The sequence below is a fragment of the Amblyomma americanum genome, chromosome 9 (genome assembly GCF_052857255.1).
Source record: "Amblyomma americanum isolate KBUSLIRL-KWMA chromosome 9, ASM5285725v1, whole genome shotgun sequence".
Taxonomy (NCBI): domain Eukaryota; kingdom Metazoa; phylum Arthropoda; class Arachnida; order Ixodida; family Ixodidae; genus Amblyomma; species Amblyomma americanum.
This window is the reverse complement of record NC_135505.1, coordinates 131,573,862-131,586,262: the sequence shown is the minus strand read 5'-3', so window position 1 is coordinate 131,586,262 and position 12,401 is coordinate 131,573,862. Positions and strand designations below refer to the sequence as shown.

General features: G+C 49.5%; 1 protein-coding gene across 1 annotated transcript in view; it reads right to left on the bottom strand.

The window, feature by feature from the left end:
• LOC144104382 (TNF receptor-associated factor 6-like) overlaps positions 1–12,401 on the bottom strand; it is a 375,592-nt gene that overhangs the window by 162,119 nt on the left and 201,072 nt on the right. The gene's annotated exons all lie outside the window — the stretch shown is intronic.

The window sequence follows — 12,401 nt, the reverse complement described above, 5'->3', positions numbered from 1 at the left end:
CGCAGCGGAGAGACATGACCATATTTGGTTGTGGCGGCCACGGCTGAAGAAAGAAGCAAAGGCTTTAAAAGCGGAAGCCGGCGGGAGGAAAGGGCAGAGCGATCGGGCGAGTGGACGAGAGGGCCGGAGACGGAGCGAGGCAGAAGACTGGGGCTGCGCATTGACCTGAGCCCGGGGTCTAGCCGTCGCTAACGTTCGACCTTCGCCAACGCGCCTCCACGCCTGGCAGCTCATCCAACGACCAGCCGAGAACGAGGGCAGCACAGCCACGAGGAACTCCCAGCCCGGCCGCTGCAGACAACCAGCCATTCATCGAGCCCGTGCCACACCACGCTGACTCAGCCCCGGCGACGACGAGCCCAGCTTCTGTCCCGTAAGCGGCATCGAGCCAGATGCTTTAATTAAATCACTTCAAAATCATTTTCGAGTCTGTGCATCAATCTCCTCATGCCCAGTGTGGACCCAGGGCCATTTTAAGAAACTGGTTCATCACATAAAGGAGGGTGCTCAGCCACGGGCTGGCCAGGCGTACAAGGTTCCGATGGCGTATCGGAAGGAAGTGGAGAGGCAAGCAGATGAGCTCCTGGAGTGGGGACTAATATATCCCGTTGAGAGCCCTCATGCTCACCCAGTGGTTTGCATCGCTAAAAAGGATGGGGGGCTGCGCCTGTGATGCGATTATGGGAAGTTGAATGCGATAACCGAGCAGGAGGCGTGTTTGATGAGCCTACCGTCCGAGCTGCTGTTCCGAGTAGCGAAGGCACACTTCATCAGCCTAATAGACATGCTGAGAGGCTATTGGCAAATATCCCTTGACGAGCAGGCACAGGCCCTCACGGCATTCATCACTCCGGTTGGGCAGTACGCATGGAAGGTCATGCCCTTCGGCCTTCGAAATGCGAGTTCAACATTTCAGAGGGTCATAAACCAGGTACTAGCACCGCACCGCGAATACGCATGCGCCTACATAGATGACCTCGCAATTTATTCAGACACCTGGGAGGAGCATTTGAGGCACGTTCGGGCGGTGCTCGCTTCGATCTCAGCCGCCGGGTTCACCGTGAACGCAGGCAAATGCCGTTTCGCGAGACGAGAAGTCGAATTTTTGGGCCATGTGGTTGGGTCGGGGAAGCACAGCGCTAATCCAGAAAAGGTCAAGGCAATAGACGAGATGCCGAGGCCCCAGGCAAAGAAGGAGCTCAGAAGCTTTCTGGGCTTAGCTAACTATTACCGACAATATGTCCCCGGCTATTCCCGCGTCGTGCTCCCACTGACGAGCTTAACTAACAGGCGGACACCGCAGCGGGTCCCATGGGATGACGAGGCGCAGAAAGCGTTTGATGAGGTGAAAGCTTGCTTGAAGAGCGCATCCTCACTTCATGCGCCTGACCCAAGTCGGGAGTTCGTGCTCGCAACCAATGCTTCGGACTACACGGTGGGAGCCTGCCTTGCCCAGTGCGATGACGAGGGCCGCGAGCAGCCTATCGCTTTTCTGAGCAAAAAGCTTAGCCCGGCTCAGACCCGCTGGGCGACTATCGAGAAGGAGGCTTATGCCATCATTTGGGCTTTAGGGCGACTTGAAGTCTGGTTGTGTGGCGCACAAATTCGGGTCATAACGGACCATAACCCGTTCAAATACTTGACTCTCGGTAGTCAGCACAGCGCCAGGATAACACGCTGGGCACTCGCTCTGCAGAGATTCGATATCCGGGTCGAGCACAAAAAGGGGGAGCAAAACGCCAATGCCGATGCAATGTCGCGACTCGTAGCTGTCAACTAGAGGCGTGGGGGAATCCGGGGTCTGGAGTTATGTCATTTATGGAGGTGTACCCTGAGGCTTGGGCAACGCATATACTTAGGCAGCGTCAGGGGGTGCTTCTTCGGCTCCGGGCCCGCTGCACGTTGGTCTGTTCGGTTGTGTGTGTGCTTGATTCCAAGATGTTATGCAGCCCACTTGGTAGGGAGGTGTCGTGCGCGGCTGGCTTGGGCACATCCAGAGCGCCAAGTAAACGCGTACGGAAAGCCGCCTGTGTGTGGGCAAGAGTGCGTACGATGTGATTCATTTTCTTTTTTTGACTCCACATGGAACTAATGAGTCAAGCAGACGGCGCCGGAGGGGAGTGCGGGGTGCTCAGGCGACCCAGCTTGGCCGGGCCCCATTGTTCGCAGCCCCGCTCCGAGAAGCAGCAACGAAGACGCGCTACACATTTCATCCCTACCGCGGCGACGCTGCCCAAGGCCATGACCCGGGCGGCGGTCGTTCAGTGTGTGGCTAGGAGGCAATTTTCGAGACGCGTTCCTCATGCTCACTGTGAATTCTTATCAGCTCCATATGACTGCCAGGCACTTCCTGTGCACGTGGGGGCGTCAAGAAGAATTGGGGAGCGGTGGCGCCTTAAGTGGCCCCTCGGGGACGGCTTTCGACAATCTGTGCGGTCCTCGCATGCTCTTTAAGCGAGTAATCATGCCGCCCCGCGGGGGAGGATGGAGTGATCCGAGAGGGGAATTGTTAGTATTCGTGACAATGACCTATCCCCTCTCCCCAATCTTTGATTGGGCGTGTTTTACTCTCCTCTGTCTCTTTTCCAATGTGTTTTCCTTTCCCATGTGTTTTATTGGATGTGTTTTCCTTTCCCATGTGTTTTACTGGATGTGTTTTCCTTTCCCATGTGTTTTATTCGATGAGTGCTTGTGTTCTGACCTAATTGGTTGGTGTCCCCGCTGAGGGTGGGGACTTAGGGATTAAAAGAAGACGTTTTGGTGGGACCGGGGGTTGATTTCGTCTGGTCACTTTGCGGATCAATCAGTATGTACATAGTTGTTCTCCTTGTTGTACCTTCCGTTCTGTCTTAAATATTTTATATGTGATTAAACAGTTTACTTCCTGAAGTTCCTCGAGTAATGTGACTGAGCAAGTTTAGAACCTCAAGACGTCGGCATCCAACAACTTCTACCTTTCCCCTTCGGGCTGACATCAAAGAAGAGAAAGGGGTAAAAGGAACGCAACTGGCCCCCTCATATTCCGAAATTTTGTCCAATCTAATTTCTAACGCCTCGGCTCGTTTTTGCTTCCTCTCTTTGTTATATTCCGGGTGCATAATTTTTGGCAGGGGGGGGGGGGGCGGGGGGTCATCAGATTTTGTCTGATTTCCCTATCTAGCTCCACCTCTTGTGTGGGACCCCTATCCTGTTTTATTCCAACTTTGTTCAGAATGGCTCTTCCTGTATTCGTGGTGCTAAGTCTCTCAATTTGGGAGGTTCGCACCGCCTCCACCAATTCTGGGCGGGGCATGTAATATGCTGCTGGCTGATATGTAAGCGAATCGCTCGCGAATCCCGGCTCCGCAGCGCATGCTCCCTCTCTCAAGCGGCGGCGGCAGTTCCCGCGACAAGGTTCGGGAAAGTTGGAAATTCTTCGTCCCATGTGCACATCCACGAAGAATTTCCAACTTTGCCGAAACTTGTCGCTCCCGCCCCCGCTAGAGAGAGGGTGCATGCGCCGCGGAGCCGGGATTCGCGAGCGGTTCGCTTGCATGTCAGCCAGCCGCATTATATGACATGCCCAGGCCTATTTCTTCCTCCTCTTGACTTCGACTAGGATGTCACTGACGCGCGTTTGTTCCCTCACCAACCCTGCCCGGTTACGGTCTCTTCATGTTACACTTATCACTTTTCTTTCCATAGCTCGCTGCGTTGCCCTTAACTTAAGCTGAACCCTTTTTCGGGAGCCTGCGCGTTTCTGCCCCATAGGTGAGGGCCGGTAACATTCAGCTGTTGTATACTTTTCTCTTGAGGGATACTGGTAAACTGCTATTCATGATCTGAAAGAACCTGCCATATATGCTCCATACCATTCTTATTCGTCTAGTTATTTCCCTCTCATGGTTCGCATCTGCAGTCACTATACCTGCCATAAGTAGACGTATTCCTTTATCACTTCCAGCACCTCGCTACCATGTTGAGAACTGCTTTTCCCTTGGGGGACTGTCGAGCATTGGTTCGGTTTTCTGCATATCTATTTTAATTTTTTTTTAAATCGGTGCTGAGTAAAGCTTCGCGGTGCTCCTCAGGGTCACTTGTCGTTGTCTGTCGCCAGTGTTATCCTTCTCGTTTGCAGTTGACCCCCATTAATAATGACTGACTCGAGAGATGCGTGCATCACGGTTTGAAATCAGGGCATATCTGAGAATCGGGACAGCTTTGTAGCAGCTGCCCTCGTTACATTTGTGGAAGCTGATTGGGGTAAAATTTAAAACAAAGGATAAAAAACAATAATAAAGAACCCTTAAACGTCGCCTTTAAGAGTAGAAGGCAACAGCGTAATCGCGCCCAGCTGGCGAGCTGCTATCGGAGCGCCAATCGGCTGTCGCTGTCGGCCCCGGAAGCTAATCGGGCCGCCTGCGCAGCCGAACTAAGACTAACGGGATGGCAGCGCCTCTCGTGCACTGATGCCAGTGCAGGTTAAAGACCCCCAGGTGGTCGAAATTATTCCGGAGCCCTCCACTACGGCCCCTCTTTCTTCCTTTCACTCCCTCCATTATCGCTTCCCTTGTGGCGCAGTTCAGGTGTTCATCGTGATAAGGGAGATGGTTGCTCAGTCATTTCCTCCCCCCCCCCCACCAAAAAAAAATGAAAACAATTTTCGCCATACAGCCTGAGACAGACGAGACTGATGTCAAAGTAGTATCGCATCACCAAGTAGCGGCACACTCAATGGGCAGCCTCGCGGCCGGTTTACACCTCTCTCTCTGTGTTTGAAAGGGGACGTCGGAGGACGGCTTGCCATCTGATGACGCCGAGCCGAGTAGCTCTGCACTGGACATTTACCGGCCACACCAGCTCCGGCGAGTCCAAGAAGCAGCGTTCGCCCGAGGAGCCTCACGACCACGGCAACAGTAGGTGATAGAACGACAGTAATCCAATGCTAATAGAGAGTTTAGATTCACGTACGTAGAGGGCTCACGTACGCAAACGTGAGAAGTCTACGTAGTCTGCACGCAGTTCGTTTAAAACCCTTATAGTTACACGAACGCGAAGCACGCCGCGCGTTACGCCTAGCGCCATCTACTAAGAAACACAGACACTGGTTGTAGCCTAAATCAAACAAGACAAGTCTTTAAGCCAAGCCATTCAAAGCGAGACCGTTGCTATGACGACGACCAACGCTACTTCGTCAGGCTTAACAGCTGAAAAATCGCCATTCTGTCTGGAAAACAAAAGCTATTTGTCGCTTGAAACCTTATGCGAGGGTAATAATTGGCAAATTGAAGGCGAATACAACAGTTTAGAACACGATATCGCGTCGAGGGATTAGCGACGAAGCTGTTATCGCTGTGAAGCGGCGGGCAGGGCGCCGCCATGTTTGTCAACGCTACGTACGCAAGCAACGCAAAGACCGCAACGTAAAAATCCGAATCCCACGTACGTACGTGAGACTCGCGCATACACTTTGCTTTCTGCGCATGCGCACTGGTCACCCGTACGAGCTCTACGTACGTGAAGCCTATACGTACGTGAAACTAAAACTCTCTAATGAAATGAAAAATACAAGTTTTCATTGAATGTACATTAGCCACTTGGGAACATACGATGGCATGGGTAAGTTAACTAGCACGCGCTTTGACAAATTTTAAATGTTCTGCCCTTCAGCCCATTATTTATGCGCAAACTACGCACTACTTGTTCTTGATGGTTAAGCTGTCGGTGTTGTATTTCTTTGTGTAAGAAAGGGCCATTTATTATACACATGTTTCTTCTTTCCGCAAGTGTCGTTCTGTGCAGCGAGCGTGCTTTTGTGCCCACACGTGTGCTTTCTGTACGGGGAGCGTCCTTGGCGCCACCCGCCGTTCTGCGAACGGACCGATGGTCGCCCGCTTCGTTACCAATTGGTGTGGTCGTTAGGGTCGCGGGCAATGCCCCCGCCACCCGAAGTACGAACTGGAGAACCACGCGGCGTCTGCTTTCAAGTGGGCCCGTGCACATGTGCGCGTGAGTGTGTGCGTGTGTGTGCGCTTCCGGTGCATTGTAAGTGCACGGTAGCCTGCGGCGCTGGGAGGAGACACAGCGAAGAGACGGACGACAAGGAACGAGTGTGTCTCAGAGAGTGTGTGTGTGCGATGCTCGACGGTGCGGGTGCGCGAGCGGGTGCGAATTCGCGAGTAACTATTTTGGCATGTAAATAAGTTTTTGTAAATATATCCTTTGGCATTTCCTTCACATGAGTGCTTAATCGTCTCATTTCTTCAGCGCGTATTTGCTAACATTAATTTAATCTTAAGGGTCATCTCTAACATTTGTATGTATGTATGTATGTATGTATGTACGTATGTATGTATGTATGTATATGTGCGCGTGTGGTGTGCGTGTATGTATGTAGGTATGTATAAAATAGACTGACACACGCTTAAAAACACATCAGGCGTCTATGGCGTTTCGACTTCAGAGAAGACTGGTCCCCAGTCGAAACGTCAGTAAAACGCTATATATATATATATATATATATATATATATATATATATATATATATATATATATATATATATATATATATATATATATATATATATATATATATATATATATCATCGGCGGAAATTGTCATCGCGTACGTAGTTGTAATGCTCATAGCATTTGAGCTTCTACCAATTAAAAGAAATGGATGTTAATTCGTTGATTACTTCACATTAACTACTTAACTGAAAATTGCCACAAGGTAGTGCATTTGCTGCATAAAATAAATCGTAATTTAGCGTGCGCGGGTCAATGGATTGCGCAGATATGCTACGTTCGTTGTACGAAGGCAACGACTGCTCACAAGACACCGATTTTAACGGAAGGTGAGGCGTGAAATATTGCGTGGTTTTGCATAATTGAACAAAACTCACTAGTTCATCATTCTCTGGCACGACTCTGTCCTGTTAGAGTGCTGCATGTGAAGAATTTACAAAAGAAACGGCAAATTTTTTCCAAACGGCCCACCGCGTCACATGTACACAGTGCAACCAAACGGGACAATAATAATAATAATAATAATTGGTTTTTGGGGAAAGGAAATGGCGCAGTATCTGTCTCATATATCGTTGGACACCTGAACCGCGCCGTAATGGAAGGGATAGAGGGAGTGGAAGAAGAAAGGAACAGAGAGGTGCCGTAGTGGAGGGCTCCGGAATAATTTCGACCACCTGGGGATCTTTAACGTGCACTGACATCGCACAGCACACGGAATTGGAGCGCCGTGGTGGCTCAGTGGCTAGGGCGCTCGCCTACTGAGCTAGATTACCCGGGTTCGAACCCTAGCGCGGCGGTCGGGTTTCGATGGAGGCGAGACGCAAAGGCGCCCGTGTGCTGTGCGATGTCAGTGAACGTCAAACATCCCCAGGTGGACGAAATTTTTCCGGAGCCCTCCACTACAGCACCTCTTTATTCCTTTCTTCTTTCACTCCCCCCTTTATCGCTTCCTTTACGGCGCGGTTTAGGTGTCCGGCGAGATGTTAGATACTGCGCCATTTCGTTTCCCAACAATCAACTTTCAGTTGCAAACTTGTGCCGTAGTGGAGGGCTCCCGAATAATTTCGACCACCTGGGGATCTTTTCTTTAAGCGGCTCTCTTCCATTTTATTCCCCCTTTTGAAGCGAGACCTTCTCTACGTTAGATAAGGCCGATTTCGCCGCCCGTTGCCGGTTGACCTTCAGATAAGCCAGAGGTCAAGTTTGGCTAATGGCCTAATCATATGACGTCCACCATGGTATCGCACCACTTGACATTTTCCCTTTTGATTCATCGGTAGAGGGCGGTAGAATAGGCCGCAGTGTTCATTGGGTGACCAACCTTTCTCCTGCCATGTTTTGGGGGTGGGTTTGAGTGGGCGCGCTGCCTATCCAGTGTGCGGAACGCACTCAACGTTACAGACCCCAAGCCGCGTCTTGTTTCCGGATATGCCGCAGCTTTCGCTCTGTAACCGGGTTCAGCAGTCGTTAAGCGGCAGCTATTTTTTTTCAAAGCGGCACGTTAAGTTGATGTTTTGAAAGAAAGAGAAAATACGCACCATTTTTTTTTCTATTATATACGAAATTGAGCACGGACAACCCAAAGGTCACTCAATGTCGCTAGAGGTCATGGCTCAAGGTCAGCGGTCAAGGGTTCTACACCTTGGCTGGACTGAAGATCCTTGCTTGGACTGAAGATCGTTCAAGGTCGTTGTGCTGCGTACCCGAAGACTGCTTTACCTCGAGTAGTGAAGCTTTTCGCTTCAAAATAAATACAGGGGTCAGCTCTCAAGTGTTGTTCAAGGCAGTAGCTGAAACTTCATCCGCAGCTGATCATCATGGAGGTACCCGTCACGGATGTCATGTGTGAGGATAAAAAGTGCACAAAAATGAATCGGCTGGTTGCTTGATGTGGTTGCCTTTTGGTTGTCGCGGTCATGTGGATCTGGTCTAACTTGCAGCACCCGCTCAGCACCTGCTCCCGGGCGAATGACGCTGAACTAGATCTTGTGATAGAATGGCAACTTGACAACGTCGTCCATGTCACCCTTGTAAAGTGTGTACTTCACGCTCACAAACAGATTTCCATGGACTTTCGAGATCTGCACTCCAGGAGACATGCAGTAGCCAAGAAGGTACACCTTCTCGCATTCTTACTCAGCACAGCCAACCTTCATCGCCTTGTATTGAAGCTGCTTCACCCCTCCCAAAAGAAACTATCACATCGTCACTTGTATAACGGTTCCTCTACGCGCATCGGCGACGGGTTGCAATGTTTTTTGAACGCTTTCTTGCAACTCAGCCCCCACATCTGCAAGGCTGGGTGCAATCTGGGAGGGATCTTCTCTAGTTCCATTCACTTTTTCTCTACACCGACATCAGTATTCGAACAAGTGTTTACTTTATCGCTGCATGTCGCAGAACATTTTTTCAGTTCGGCGTTAGACGACGCCATTGCCTCGTGGTCCTGTCATGATATAGACGTTAGTTCTTGACGCAGTGTCTTCTTTAGTGTGTTTATGTCATGAGAGATTTCGCTTAATCTGTCCCCATGTTTGCCGATGACAACAGCCATTGAGCTCAGACAAGTTGTGATTTCAGCCGCCTGCCTTTCCGTATGACTTTCAAATGTCCCTTTGAAAGAAGTCAAAGATGCTGCTTCATCCAGGTGAACCTCTGGAACTTGGCTTTCGGATGCGACAGGCGTCGAAGTGTTGCAAGAGGCCGACCGGAGATGCGTGGAGATGCGTGCACACATCTCTGCAAAGAACGTTGGCAGAGCACCTGGGACAACGGACAGAGTGGTGTTCACATCCCAGAAGGAAATGCTGGGAGACCCCCGAAGCAGCCGTCACATACTGATACCCACTAGCTTTCTTTCCAGTAGTTGACCTACGAGGGGACAAAAGAAGTCACTTGGTCGCTTCCGAAGATATTGGAAAAGACTCACAACGTTCCTACTGTGAGGTTAATCAGAAATGAGATTTGATTATAACTGTTCGGTGGTGGGCCTTTTATGGTGACGTAAATTTTTTTATTCTTCGTCCTTGAATTTGTTTTGAGAAATAAACACTGCACGTTAAAGGCCATTAGCACGAACGACCACGTTCTCTATTTGGTGTGTATACTAAACTTGATTAGTACACCTCGCTCGGCATGTTGGATGTAAATCATAAATAAAGGCATTCAAATGTGAAAAAAAATGCACTTTGTTTTCCTAACGATTCGTAAAACATCTTTAAAAGGAAGGGCCGCTAAATGAACTGACACATCGTGGTCAAGCAACCGACGTAACTGTAATTAGGTACTGATAAAAAAGCGATGTTTCGCTGAATGATAGTTCTTCTTGAAGCACACTAGCATCATCTTCCAGGTAGACGTTCTAGGCACGGCCTCTGCCAAAGCCTGAATGCTGAGTTTCAACGACTATAGGAATGCCAGCACTTTACGACGAAATTTGTCACGGCCGACTGGTTTGCTTCGGTGCTTACCAATGCAGTACGCATACCATCTCTAGCACTCGAAAGCAATGTTGGCTGAGAAGTTTCCTCTCACCGTATTCATGTTTGAGCTTTCAAGCGGAAACAATTTGTGCAGAGAGAATCTAATGTTTTCCAAACAAAGATACTACGTAAAATGCGTAGCAGGTGGAATTTATAAGCGGATGACAGCCTAATTATTTTACAGATGCAATTCCTATACTAGAGAGAAAAAAGCAGGCTATGGAACAAGGGCAATATTTTGCAGGGCTCTTTCTTCCAATTCCACTGCCGTTCTTTCCTCCGCTGGATGGGAAATGTACAGACTTGTTTGAAACCCTCCTCACGGGAAGCAACAAGCGAAAAGAAACAAAAAAAGGGGGGAAGGCACCAGAAGATCTTAAATTGTCGCCTACCTTTCTCCTAAGCAGGTCGTGAGCAGGGAATTCTATGAGGGTGACGTCATCCTTCCCGTACCCGCATCCGTCCAGAGGACACTGGTGTGAGCCGTTCTGGCCGCACTGTTCGTAGCAGCACTCGCGCAGCGCGTGCATGCAGGGAAGCAACGCGGTTCCCTATCGGACCAGCCCGCAGGCGCTGCATACTCGGTTGGCTGGAATAGGCTTCAGGAAGGTCGGGGGCCTCCAGTCAAGCTCCGGAGAGAACCCAACCAGGGTGTACTGCTGGCTCGCAGGGGGCATTGTTTACGATGTGCAAGGTTGTTTCGCGCTTGGTGCCAAACTGGGAGCGCGTGGCCGCCCTGGTTCGAGAAGCGCTGTCGCCGACAACCGACGAGAATGCGAGGCACAGTGCGCATGGCGGCCGACCTCACTGCGCATGTGCTCTGCTATCGGCGGCCACGCGCTCCCAGTTTCCCTCTGGTGTGAAACGGCCTGGCTGCGCATGCCGCATGAGGCATTGCTTTTTCCTCCCTGTTTACCCTTAACGGGTGACGTTTCATACATGATGCACAGCCCAAAAATGTAGATAATTGTTAATTTCTGCCCTCATATCAACTTTAATTGCTACCATACTTCAAGTACCGCTCTTCTTCAACTTATCAACGCAAGGCCAAAATATAAGCTTCCGGAGAACCAGGAGGCCCGCGAAAAGATAAATTGCTAAAGTTAGCCCTAATGCGAAATAGTCCGAAATTTGTGGTCGCAATGCTGCATTCACGGATGATAGAGCTGATTTGAATTTTGCATTTGAATTGCGGTATATGCCTCCGTACTAGCATATGGTTTTTTGGTCATGAGACAGCAAGATATATAAATATCATCTCCAATAATTTAATATGTAATTACTTGGTTTGGCTTTATGAGTGTTTAACATCCCAAAGCACTTCAGGCTATGAGGGACGCCGCAGTGAAGGGCTCCGGAACAATCGACCACCTGGGGTTCTTTAACGTGGTCTGACATCGCACAGTACACGGAGCTCTAGAATTTCGCCTCCATCGAAATTCGACAGCTGCGGACGCGATTGAACCCGTGTCTTTCGGGTCAGCAGCCGAGAGTAATAACCACTGAACCACAGCGGCGGGTAATATGTAATTACTGTTTTCTTAGCGAATAAAAAAGTCTTTACATTTTGTTCGACGTTTTCAACTGATGTGAATTAATGAGTCAAGGTCTTCGCGCCGGAAATGTCGCGGAATATTGAAATGTTATGCGTATACAGATATAGGGCAGTTCAGATGTGATGATCATAAGATTAAAATCACCTTTTTTTTTTGAACTGAGGTTTGATCCCTGCTTATGCACGCATACGGAGTGTTTCAGGTAACTTGAACCAGGGATTAAGAAAAGTGTTGCACCGGAGGTGGGTGAAATCGCCGATGCATTGCTTCCCATGACCGCACCTTGGGCGTGTTTGTTATTCACTTGAGTTGGAACTGCGCAAAAAGACGGGACAGAAGCAGCGGTTTTCTCCTCTCCCGTGCCGTTGTTCTGCGCTGTTCTGTCACAAAAGTATTGCTTCCCGTGGAGTGGCGCTCCTCGCAGTATATTTAAATTCTGGTTAATTACGTAATTTTATACGAAAAGTTTCTTACGTTCACTTTAGGGTTAGGCGCTTTTCGTTAACTTTTAGAGGGCGTTACAAAACAAACAACTCAGATTTCTTACTTTTTTCGGAAGCGTGTTTTAAACGAAGGAAACAGGCGCTTTGACCCTGCTCATGTAAATGGCCGCCGCTCAGTTCGCCGAGCTGCGCGATGATAAAAAAAAGAAACAAACAGGTTTAAAATGCGCGAGTTCACTGCTTTCGCATCCTATTTTGCTTTGTCTGTGCGACAGCTCCTTGATAGCTTCGTCTTGACTAACTGTAGATGGCGTGCCTATCACTTATGGCCGTTCACGACGCGCGCTTTCCATGTTCCCAGAAAATGTGCTGACGCAGGCTGTGATGGCGTCGTTTACCTGACAGGGCCAAGT